The sequence below is a fragment of the Argiope bruennichi genome, chromosome X1 (genome assembly GCF_947563725.1).
Source record: "Argiope bruennichi chromosome X1, qqArgBrue1.1, whole genome shotgun sequence".
Taxonomy (NCBI): domain Eukaryota; kingdom Metazoa; phylum Arthropoda; class Arachnida; order Araneae; family Araneidae; genus Argiope; species Argiope bruennichi.
In genome coordinates this window covers 111,979,738-111,992,191 of record NC_079162.1, presented here as the reverse complement: position 1 = coordinate 111,992,191, position 12,454 = coordinate 111,979,738, and the positions used below count along the sequence as shown (strand labels likewise).

The 12,454-nt window shown below is 29.9% G+C and overlaps 1 non-coding gene across 1 annotated transcript; it reads right to left on the bottom strand.

Annotated features, from left to right (window-relative positions):
* Positions 1–7,333: 7,333 nt before the first annotated feature.
* LOC129959567 (U1 spliceosomal RNA) lies at positions 7,334–7,493 on the bottom strand. Its single transcript, XR_008783460.1, has one exon. It is a non-coding gene; the product is annotated as a U1 spliceosomal RNA (small nuclear RNA).
* Between the last annotated feature and the right edge of the window lie 4,961 nt (positions 7,494–12,454).

Here is a 12,454-nt window from a genome sequence, read left to right as displayed (position 1 = left end):
CTCGCATATAAAAAGAATTTTAATTAAAAATAAATTCAAATAAAATATTTAAACAATTACAAAATTTTTTAACATAAATTCAAAGTTTGTCAGATTTGTTGAGTTGTGCATTAGTGTTATCCAGCCATCACCACCAACAACAGAAAAAAAAACATTTTATAGTCAAATTTGAAAACCTGAAAACAAATCTGAAAATAATAATTTTTAATCTAAAAAATTCCTGATTTTAATTTGAATAAGCCCTAATACATGACTTTCAAAAACGTACTGAAAGTAGAAACTTAATGTTCCCTGAATGAAAAATTTTTCAAGGCTTGTAGACGTCTATTTGAAATAATATATAAATATATATATATATAGTGTGTGTGGTGTTGTGTGTGTGTGCTTTTTAATTTTAAGAATTTCATTAAAATAGAACTTTTTCCTCGATTTAAATTTTTTTAAAAAAAAGTTTGAAGTATATTTTTCAATAATATATTTGAAATTATTTAAAATATTTCATCCATACATACGCGCTTACGACAATATAGAATAGACTTTTTTATTTATTATTTATAACAAGAATTATTATTATTTTCATATCATTTTTCTTCTGTCGGTGGCAAATTAAGGCACTTTGTGATCCTATGAAATGGGACCCATCGCTTAGTAAACTAGCTAATTTAGTATTATATTTCAACATGCTTTTAAATCACTCCACAGTACTGAGTTCATAGTCGGTCGATCAAAGATTGCCAACAAAATGCAGTTATCAAATTGTCGATATCGTATTCACTTGTTAAATTGTCGGTCACATGTTAAAAGTATTACACATTTTCATCACAATGAACGACATTTGAATTAGATGTCTGAAAATCTGCAAACTTAACATCTTCGACATCCATTGCAATCAGTTCTTAGTTGGTCTATCAAAAATTAACTGTAAAATATGTGTCACATTATTCAACTACCACTCAATCGATTATTGTGCCAAATATATTCGAAACACTTCAATCGCTACTTGGATATTTCGACTGTTTTAATATATTAACTTCAAAGCGGTTATTAAATAATTATATTCGATAACGCGCATCCCTTTACAACCATTTAGAAAGTTTAAACACTTTTTACGATGAAACTCTGATTCTCTCGACGACGGGTGGATGAGAAAACGCTGCCGATAGGGGGGAAATCGGCAAATGTGTCCCATCCTTCTTTGAAATTAGGAATAACCGAAGCGATGCTTTCATAAGATATAAACATTGGAATTTGGTCACAATACTGGACGTTGTAACTGAATTCCAAGGCCTGAAAATCAGTAGTACTCAAAATTTATAAAGAATAATCCTTTTTAAAAATAGTGGTAAATAATCTATCACTATTTTATAATAATACGTTGTTTTGTAGTTTTAATCGCATTAATGTAGTATTTTTGCCATTTTAATCAGTGATTAACATTTTACTCAACGCAATCTTCGATTGCGTCAAAAATCATTTACATCATCAACTGTGTTTGGCCTAAACGCTACACAGTTCTTTGTCTTTTCTAATAATAAGAACATCGGAGCGAGCTACAATTTTTAACATTGTAGCTTCATTCAAATGTTCGGAAAACAGTAGTACTCAAAATCTATAAAGAATAAACCTGTATAAAAATAGTGGTAGATAATCTATCACTATTTTATAATAATACATAAATTTGAAACTTTACTTTCTGATAAATTTTTTCCATTTTTATCAGAGATTAGCATCATCCTCTACTCAATTTTTGCTTGTTTCGAAACTTATTTTCTTTGTCGTCCATATTTGTCCCAAGTGTTACACAGTTCCAGTACTATTTGATTCCTCGGTCAGTTCAAAAAACATATATTGCAATTTTTTTTAAATAATTAAACTGTCAGTAAAATGCGAAGTTTGGATGCAAAAATGGAAAAAGGAAATTATTTGGAAAAAATGGACTAATTGTTATTCACCAAATATAAAGCAAAGAACTTAATGGATGGTTTAGTAAAATAACATTTAAGCGCGATGGTATGAGTCCTTTCTTAAAATTTGCAAATGGCTTTTACGTCAAGTTGTTGGAGCTCGGAGTTGTTACTTGGTGCATAACTATTTTTGAGATTTAGTTCGAATTGATTATTGGAGAAATTTAATTCAAATTAGTGGAATTTATCAAATTACGTTGGTGGTCCTATGACACAAAAAAAAAGGAAAGAAAAAGAAGAAAAAAAAAATGCAGAAGTGTTGGATCGACTGAAGATGCTTAAACTCATAAAATATTGTCATGAATGTACAGGAATAATAATTTTCAGCGTACACAAAGAGCGTAAATATTTAATCACAAAATAGGAACTTTTAAATTACCACTGGAATAATTAGTCAGTGTCCCTTTGTATAAATAATAGATACTCACTTCGGTTTTTAAAACATGCGATGCGAATTATTTATACTTTTTGCACAAATTCTTCTAAAGAAAGATTTGTGTTCGAATGACGGAACATACAGACCGTCTCTTTCCGGAAATTATTCCTTCCGATTTTGCCGATTGATCTGTTTAATGTTTCTGTTTTATATCAACAGAAATCATTAACTTACGATTGTTGTATTCGACATCGACGACAAACTCTTCGGAAATGCAAGTTATTTTTTTAAAGTTGGGGAAAAAAATAAAGTTCCGTTTTTTATGTAATTGACGCGAACAAAATGAAATCAGTTCTTAATATTTTGGGAGTCTGATAGTTTCAGTTATAGCATAAATTCAGCTCATATTCCCTTTTTTTGGGGGGGGGACTTAATTAGTTAGCTGTATTGCATACTTCTAACTGTGTTAATTATAATTTTATTTGACATAAATATATTCAATTTTTATTTGTACGTATTTCATTTTTTCTCTTGATTTCATTAATTTTTGTTGTTAGTTATTTATTAAGTAATTTTAAAATTTGCGTACATAGATATAATCACACTTAATTCTTGAAACATTGAAAATGAAATCTCATCGATCATTCAAGTCATTGCAATTATTAAAAAAAATTTTCTTCCTCAAACGCTGAAAGTAGTTCATTTGTTCATCTGGAAATTATGAAACAAACAAACCATGTGAATCGATTGTCTCCTTCTATGAAATGGTAACAATGTTGCTGAGAAAAGATATTTAAAAATTATATTTATATAGTGATGAAAAGTACGAAAGTTCAATTAGTAAATCAGAAACAAATTAAAATTTTGTTCATAAGAATTGCTATTCGTCGGCTATGTAGGAGCACCTATCAAACTTTTTCATGAGGAGAAAATGCTCCATCTTTCGAAAATTAATAAATATTTATGATTTCCTCCCACATCTGGTATGGACATGATCTGATATATTTCCTTCCAAATGAAAAGAGCAAGGAACAGAATTATTCGACATTGATTACGAAAAATTACCGTCCCCATGACTTGCGAAAATCAGCATACATGATGTCGGAAGTTATTAAGCTTTCATACCATATTTGCTTTGCGCAAATGTCATTTATCTGTATCATCTACCTACACCGGATCACAAGATGAATCATGTCTCAAGATCTTATTCGGTACTATTTGTTGTCAAGGAGTTTTGAAACAGTTCCCATCATTTTATCCACATTAACTATTGAACTACTTAAAGCAAATAATAGCTCAAAATCGAATTCCTTCGGAAACTAACAGAGATATTGGAGTGATAAAAAGAGATGCTAAAATAATGCATCCTTTCCTTTCATTTCAATGCCGGAGAAACTTATGTTTATTCGTTTGAGGCATATAGTTTTGAGTAATAATCATTATCCTTTCCTCTCCTTTCAATCAAATGTGCCCAAAACTTTGCACCCTAAGCATCAGGAATTTGTTGATGTGTCGAGCATCAACCCTTCGAAGAGCAATGGAATGTCTATGCTCGAAACAGCCTTCTTGTTGATGTAAGCATCCTGATTGCCAGGGAAGTATGAAATCCAGCCTACACACAAAATATTACATACATTACAGTTTTTCAGAAAAAGTACTAATTTTTTCGAAATTCTAGTGAATGACATATAATATATAATTTTTTTTATCTTCTGAATATATATTTTAATTAATTTTGAATTCATAATAATGTTTTTAATTTTTAAAAACTTAAAAGCTTTCATAATAAAGTTTTTAATTTTTAAAAACTTAAAAGCTTTCATAATAAAGTTTTTAATTTTTAAAAACTTAAAAGCTAACGCCTTTTTTTTTAGTTATTAATATTAATAAATCTGCAGAAGAGTCCTGTCAGGACAATTATTTAGTCAATTTTCTTGTATTTTATCTTAATTTCTGTTAATATCGGTAATCAATCTGTTAATGTCGGTAATCAAATGTAGATGGCGCTTAATTAAAAATAATACATTTTTCGAAATCTCACCTCCATGCCTGGAATAACAAAACAATAATCGAAAAGTTCTCTCTGTTTCTAAATGAATCCGTTTAAAAAAGCTAATTATTCTATCCTTTCAGTAATTTTATACGTAATATTATGCATTATTTGTGTATTATAATTTGAGTATGATGACTATATAGAATCATCACAGTAAAAACAATTTCATTCAACGGATTCCCATGAACCATGTGAATAAAAAAAATTGAATGCGATTCAACGATTCTTAAAAGAGATTCCGTTATGAGACTGTTTGCTTTTATGAATTGAAATCAAAACAATTGTTTTAAGCATGTGGGATAAATTTTGGCTTAAAGGGATAACCGTTTAAGATTTCTGTTTTTAGTTTTTCTCGATTATTGCTACTAAAAATGCATTGTTATTAAAAGAATAATATATTTTTCTCGTTTTTATATTTAATTCTAATGACTCTCAAGAGTTATTGAAATGGTTCCTTCTTCTTTAAAATAAATGCACATCATTAATTTTCCTCTCCTGTAAATGATGATGTTTATGCATCATATATCTTGGTAAGCTGAAAAGGCATTTCTTTAAATCAAATAGGACTGATTAACGAACATAGTCTCTTTATGAAATTGCATGAGTTAGAGACATCATGACGAAGAAAATAATTCTGTTATGCAATAATAGCTTACAGCGTTTTCTTGCTGGAGAAAAGAAATTTAATTTTTTTGTATCTACAAATTATTTAAAATACTTGTTTCAAAGTTCTGAGTTCAATTTTTGTAATATTTCTAGCTTCTCATAAACAAATTACAAGGTAAAAAAATGTGGAAAAATGATTGCAGCATTCATCCGCAAATGTTACCGACAGAAACCTGGTTTCAAACGCAACAGGAAGGTATAAAAAACTAAAAGTGGAATATATAGACCTAGAAACTACATATGCCACAGAAAGAAAAAAAAGTACGACGATCGCCTCAGAAACGAATGTAATTGGATACTTTCGTTTCGCTGTTAATGAGTTTAAATATTGCTGTCCCCATATCTTAGAATCAGAATCAGGACATAAGTACAATTTTTCTCTCTCGTTGTCACTAAACATTTCTTCTGTGCTTCAGTTCCTTTAACGGATTGCATTTTTTCTCAGTTCCTATTTCACTCTACTGCATATACACAGTAACAGAAAACCACTTTTGAATTATCATGTCTTTCAAGAAAACGAGAAAAAGCGTAGTAATTACATTTGCGCATACTACCGTCGCGCCATCTTTATGAAAAAAGAGTTTTGGTGTAAAACAGTCTGAAGAGCGGCGAGCATCCGGAAAGATATGTGTGTACCATCGGCTCTCGTCAAATTAATGAGTGTGATTAAAAGCGAATTACAGTCCGTTAAATGAGCCTTTAATTAATTAGTTTGAGTTCTTTTTATGAGCATCAAGGACAGTAATAGAGATGTTAGTTACATAGTTTTTAATAGACAATTGAATCTTGCATCGGGTACAAATTTTTTGAGTGCTTAAAACTTCACATTAAATAAGAAAATGAAGAAAAATTCATTTAGGAACAATAAATAATTTTAAATTATTTTTAGTGTCTTTAAATTTAATTGAAATCGTTCGAAATTCAATTCTCAATAAAAAATCTCAGACAGATGTTTCGAATTTTCTGCAACCGCAATATTGCATTCAGGATTTTGACTCATAATTGAAAGAGCTCAGTCTAAGAATAAAATACAGTAACTTGAGAAAACACAAATTTTTTTCCATTTTCTAATTTAAAATATCATAGTACATCTATAGAAAAATGCAATACCGATAAGATATTTTCTTTGTCGTACTGTACATGCAAAATAAATAAATTCAAGGGGAAAAAACATTTTTTTCGTACATATATCAACATAAAAGATTGTGATCTTTCCGCAGTAAGAAAAATGAGGCAAAAGGATTTTGATTAATTTTCTGTAATATTAATTTTTTTTTTTAAATTTTAATTACATCATGAATTTTTTCTTTCTAAATTAATAAAAATACTAAATGTCATACTTATTGATTATGACTAAATAATGCAGTAAATGTATAAAGCAATTATCACTTGTATATCATTACGCTACAGGATCATTTTTTTTTGTTTAAATCCAACAGACTTCATATTTATAAAAATCGAAAGCAAAAGAGAAAAAAATAATCGAAAGAATAATTACAGCTGATATTGAAATTATTTTAATAATTAATGGGTCTACAACATTATTGATAAAATAATGTAGTAGAATTCTATATGGTATTAGATCATTCAAAATTAATTTTTTAAAAAGGAAAATAATTTATTCAGTTCCAATGTTCATTACTGTTCAATTAAAGATAAAGAGTGACCTAATTCTTCTCAATTTAATGAATCATATGCCACTACATATGGAAAGCATTTCAAATCGTCAGAGTGCACGCACAGTAATAGTCAGAGTTCTTTAAATAATGTTAAAAAAGAAAATGCATTTTATAAATTCATTTATTACAAATTTTTCACTCAATTAAGCCATAACATCTGTATGTTTTAAAACATATAGATTTATTTGCTCTAGAGCAATTTTCAAAGATTTATAAGACGTAGTTCTAACATTCAGCGAACCACAAACACGTAATTTAATATATTTGCCGAGATATATCATTATACGTTTCATAAACGATGTATAGTAACTGTGCTCAATCTAGATAATTTACATGCAAAAAGTAAAACGTAAGCTGTCGAAATATGCTATGTTTTGTAAATCAAATCATACTAGTAGCCAGCGAACATTGCAAGAATGCGTTAATGGAAAGAACGAATGGCCCTGCGATTGGTTAGAGGAACTCGGTTAATTGACTTAAAAAACATATTCTTAAATACAAAATATATTTGGAAGTATCAATGAAATATTCTTCGCTGTGAACAAAGACATAGATGCGTAAATATTATGTTGAGTGTGTTCTGTTTTTAACAAGGCCGGGAGCAGCGCGAACGCAGTCCCGATTCCAAAAATTAGGCGCCCCAGCCACTGCTAAATGCAGTGGTGGCGACCGTCAACCGCCCAAAGTACAATGTACGGCCTCAGATCGGGAAAGCCCCCTTCATGATCAGGGTATTTCCGACCCCATGTAAGTATGCTACAGTGATCTCTCGGAAATTCTATATGTAATTTTTCTTTATAGAAATAGTGGTAGGAAATAAATCTACCATGAATAGGTTACATTATATATTTGAGCATATCCTGACAGAATTTTCATTTCGAATGTGATAGCATTTTATTTATATTCTCAGATGCATAGACTTCACATTAACGCAATCATTGTTTTATCGTCATAATTAGTGTCGCCGAGTAATTTTTCTTTTTGCAAATAAAATACTTTAACCTGATTTAATGATGCTTTCTACTATTCTCGGAATCGTTATATATAATTTACACTTTTAAAAATAGTGGTATAAATATTTCTAATGTGGGTAGGTTTTATTATATATTTCTTTATATCTCGACAGAATTTTCATTTGAAATATTCTTGTATGAGATGTGATAGCCTTTTATTTATGTTCTCAGGTGCATACTCTTCACATTAGAACAATCTTTGTTTTATTCGCCAAATAATTCTTCCTTTTATAAATAAAACACTTTAGCTATATTTACTCCACATTGTTTTCCGATTATTTAATGTAAAAGTAAAAAGGCGGAAGGTTTTGGAAACAAAACGTGAAAACTTCTTTAAAAATTTAATTAAAGTTCTAAAACTTTTCTCTTAGTATCACTATCGAAAATGCAAAATAATATTTTACATTTTCGATATATATATTTATATATATATATATATATATATTATTCAACGAATGTTTTTATTTTGGTATTAAATGAAGATTTAAAACATTATTTCATCTATCAATGAATTGCATTGACATCTATACTATGTAAAAAAATGTACTAATTGCATTGATATATGCACAATGTATGTTCTACATTACTATGTAAAAAAAAATTACATGCTAATAAATAACATATTATTTTGGCAAAAAAAAAAAAAATGTAACAGCCTAATGAAAATTAGCTGAAAAGATGTTTTGAAATTGCTAGTAAAGCCAGTTTCTATTTAAATGGTTTGAAAACTTGCAAAGAAACACATAACTTGCAACATAAAACTTGCAAAGAAAAACTTATTTTCTCAATTATATAATAAATTTCATATTTTTGTAAAAAAAAGTACCCCACAAATACGAGAAACGCTTCGCACTAAAAAATATGAATCGTTAGATTAAAACTCTTAAGCTGATAGAAAATGATTCTCGTTGGCGAAAACCGCAAGGCAATTATTCAAAGTAGAGCGTCGACAGATTTGTTACTTCGGAGGGCGGGTTGGAACAGCCCTTCAGCTTGGAAGAGTCCTTGTCTTCCAGAGACACGCTCAGAAAGTCTGGATGTTAAAATAAGTGCCGCTTGAAAAGTGCTTGGATGTTAAAGAGTTAATATTCCTTCATTCCCAGATTTACATGAGAACGGTGACAAGTATTGCTACACATTTGGTGTCTAAATACAGTAAAGTGATCATTCGTTACACTGTGAAAACGAGTACGGGGCCATCTGGTGGCACATAATAAAGATAGCTTTTTTCTGTCTAGATAAAAAAAAACAAGATACGGGGAGAAAGTCGGTTAGAAAATGGTAGAAGGCCTTTGATTTAGTATGAAAAATCAAATTGAGAGAAATAATGCCAAGAATAAAACCTGTAAAAAGCGGGTTCGTTCTGCCGTAATTTCGGATACTCCCAACCAGTAAAGTGTGAAAAATCAGAAAGAACAATTATTTTTTCATCAAAAAATATCTTTACTTTCTGTGTTCGAAATGTTCTTCGTCAGCTCCACTATCAGGTAGACGTTTATTTTTCAAAGAAAGTTTTTTCTACAGTTTTCGTGAGTTGTTTCATCACAAATCAACATGGTTACGTCGTGACCAAACAAATGTGGGCTTCACACGTTATATTCTTGGCATTATTGCGTTCTAGGTATCTTTTCATACTAAACCGAAGGCACTCTACAATTTTGCAATTGACTTTTTCCCGTACCTTCACCATTTTCGAGATAGGAATGCTAACCCGTTGTTTGCCGCCAGGTAGCGCTGCAACTGATCTTACCGCATCGACACTAAGTTTGTGGAAGAAGTTATCGTCTTTCTCAAGTTAATGTGGGGTAAAAGGGCTTTAAAGGTCACCCTGTATTTAGATTTTTTTTTTTTTTATATTGGAAGTAACAGTTCACCATCAGAAGTAGTTCCATGGAATATCTCTTCTTAATCTTCCAGTTAGTTAGATTTTGATTATGACATCGTTTGTTGCATTCTTAAGCTTTTGTTTGAAACAAGAATTCAAAGCATTCAATTAAATGAAAGAGTATATATTTTATACAATTGTTAGCAATTCGTATGGCAGATAATCTGGAGATTTAGCAGCATATGTTAGTTCCTTTTTTTGTCGATTCTTTCAGAGAATATCATAATTCACCACAGAAAATTTGTTTCGAATTGAAATTTTAAGGAAAACGTCACTTTAATATAACATTATATTATTTTTCATTTTCATACTCTACAAAAAGGACTAAAGTCAGAAAAAAATCTTATTATGTGGAAAGCTTTTTAACACCCTTTGATTTAGTTGTATTCTAATTTTTTTTAAACTCTAAAGAATTTTTTTATCATCTTGTAATTGCATGGAATGGAATTATAAATTTATTCATATTGCATTGCAATATGTCAAGAGAAAAATAAATTGGTAAGTTACTTGAGATACAATTATTGAAACATTTTCTTTCGTACTGTAAGAATAATAAATATAGTAATCATTTTGATTCTTCTGAAACCTGCATTTCTTGCTTCAAATTGTAAATATTCAAATACATTTACAAATAATGACCATTATATTTTCATATATATATATGTTACCACGAATGTTCGAAATTGGAGAAATCGACACTCACCGGTGAATGTCAACAAATACTAAATACCTCGCTGAAAGACCGAATATTTTATTATATTCTTATATATTCGGACTATCATCGGTGTAAGTCGACAATCACCGACATGCTCTGGCGGGGGTCGAAACGAGACACCGATGTCTACGGAGAGGCGACACCACTGTGCGAATACAAGTCCCTACGGTCGACCGTGGCCGTACTAATGCCCGAAATGTGTTTGCTGTTGTTGTTTCAATAGAAGACTCAGACTTTTAGAAATTAGAAAACAAAAATAGTACTCTCAAGAAGAGAAACCGCTGCAGCTAATTCGAGAAGTGGAGGGCAAGGCTATACGAACTGTTATTGCAAAAAGAAATAGTTTAAATTGTTGTAACACATAAAATAGTATAATGGCAATCACATAATTAAGTTTATTACTATAGATTTAAGTTTAATAGCTTAATTACTATTATTTTATTATCTTTAAGTATAATAGTTTAATTACTATAGTTTTTTTTTAAAGTTTAGTTACTACAGCGTTCTCCTATTTTGCCATACATGTTATATTGTTTATATGTTTTATGTTTATATGTTTATGTCATAATGTTTTAATAATAAAGAATGATTTAAAAACGTAACAAAAATAGTTTTCTCAACATCCATCATCAGTGCATAGTGATTGTCGACATACACCGGTGATAGTCTGAATATATAAGAATATAATAAAATATTCGGTCTTCCACCGAGGTATTAGGTATATGTTGACATTCACCAGATTTCGGTCTTTTACAGTAATGCACACACACACACACACACATATATATAGACCGAAATCTTGTCCTTTGCTGGTTCTCACATGAAATTAAAAATAATATTCCTTCTTTATGATAAGACTTTAAAGTATTTCTCATTCCCATTATATTTTTATGACACTTTGAAAATTACTTTGAAATAAATTCTTTCATAGAACTATTTCCGTTGCATTCACAGATTTAAGCACGTAACGAAGAATGACAGGTTGTTCATTAACAGCGAGTGTTGCAATCAATCTCAGCAACCTATTGTTCCGGACGAGTCTGCTGTATAACGAACTTTGAGAAAAATAGTTTCACTGCACAGAAACTTGTAGACTTCTCTTCCACATCACGTCTTCTCCCTTCCGTGTACTTTTGTTTGCGCAATCATTATTCAAACTGTCTTGAAGCTGTAGCTGGACTTACGAAAGCGAAACAGCTTAGCTTTATTCTAGAAAGTGAGTTTCAAATTTATGGAGAACATTTTGTCTTTATGCTATATCAGAAGCGTGCATGAAATTTCTAGTAAAAAACGTCATTAATAATAAAGAGAAAGCTGTAAATAATTTTATAAACATCCTTAAATACAGGGTGTTTACAAACTATTATTAAAGTTTTAATTATTGATCATATAGCTGAACAGAGACATACAATAATGGTTCAGCGTTTAATAATAAAAAAATGCCAGCTTATTTTTACGCATGCTTATAAACTGTTGCTTTCCGTGTAAAATTCTTAGTGGCAAAATAGAATTCCTTGGTAGTTTGCAAAAGGCGAATCTGTGATTGCCGTTCAACATCTTTCCAGCCACCATTGTGATTCCCTGATTGATAATAAGATATTATCAATTTAAAAATTCAAGATGTAACAAAGGAAAGAACAGCACGTGCTGACTAAGAGTGTCAGAAGAAAATATTGAACATGTAAGACAATATATCACGCGTTGTCCTATGAAATTTGGGGAAAGGAGAGTAGATATTTGGGAATTCGTAATGAGTCTTGTGAATAAATTTCCCAATTAACTGACCTACTCGATTTGAAAACCAGAATTAAAGTAATTCTTGCATCAATCACTCCAAATGTACTAATCAATGATTTATAAACCCACGCATTGACTAGTTGTGTGCTTTGTGACATTTGGAATTCACGTTGAAATTTTGATGTAAAAAAAATGCTGGAATTATCCAGTTCTTTTATATATTATTTATCCAAATAATAGAAAATACAGTAGCAAATTTTGTTGCAAAAAAAGTATGCATGTTTAAAAAAGCTATTAGGATGATTTTTTAAATAGTTTTAAGAAATTTTAATATTTAAATTTTAAAAAAACTTTAAAATGTATCCC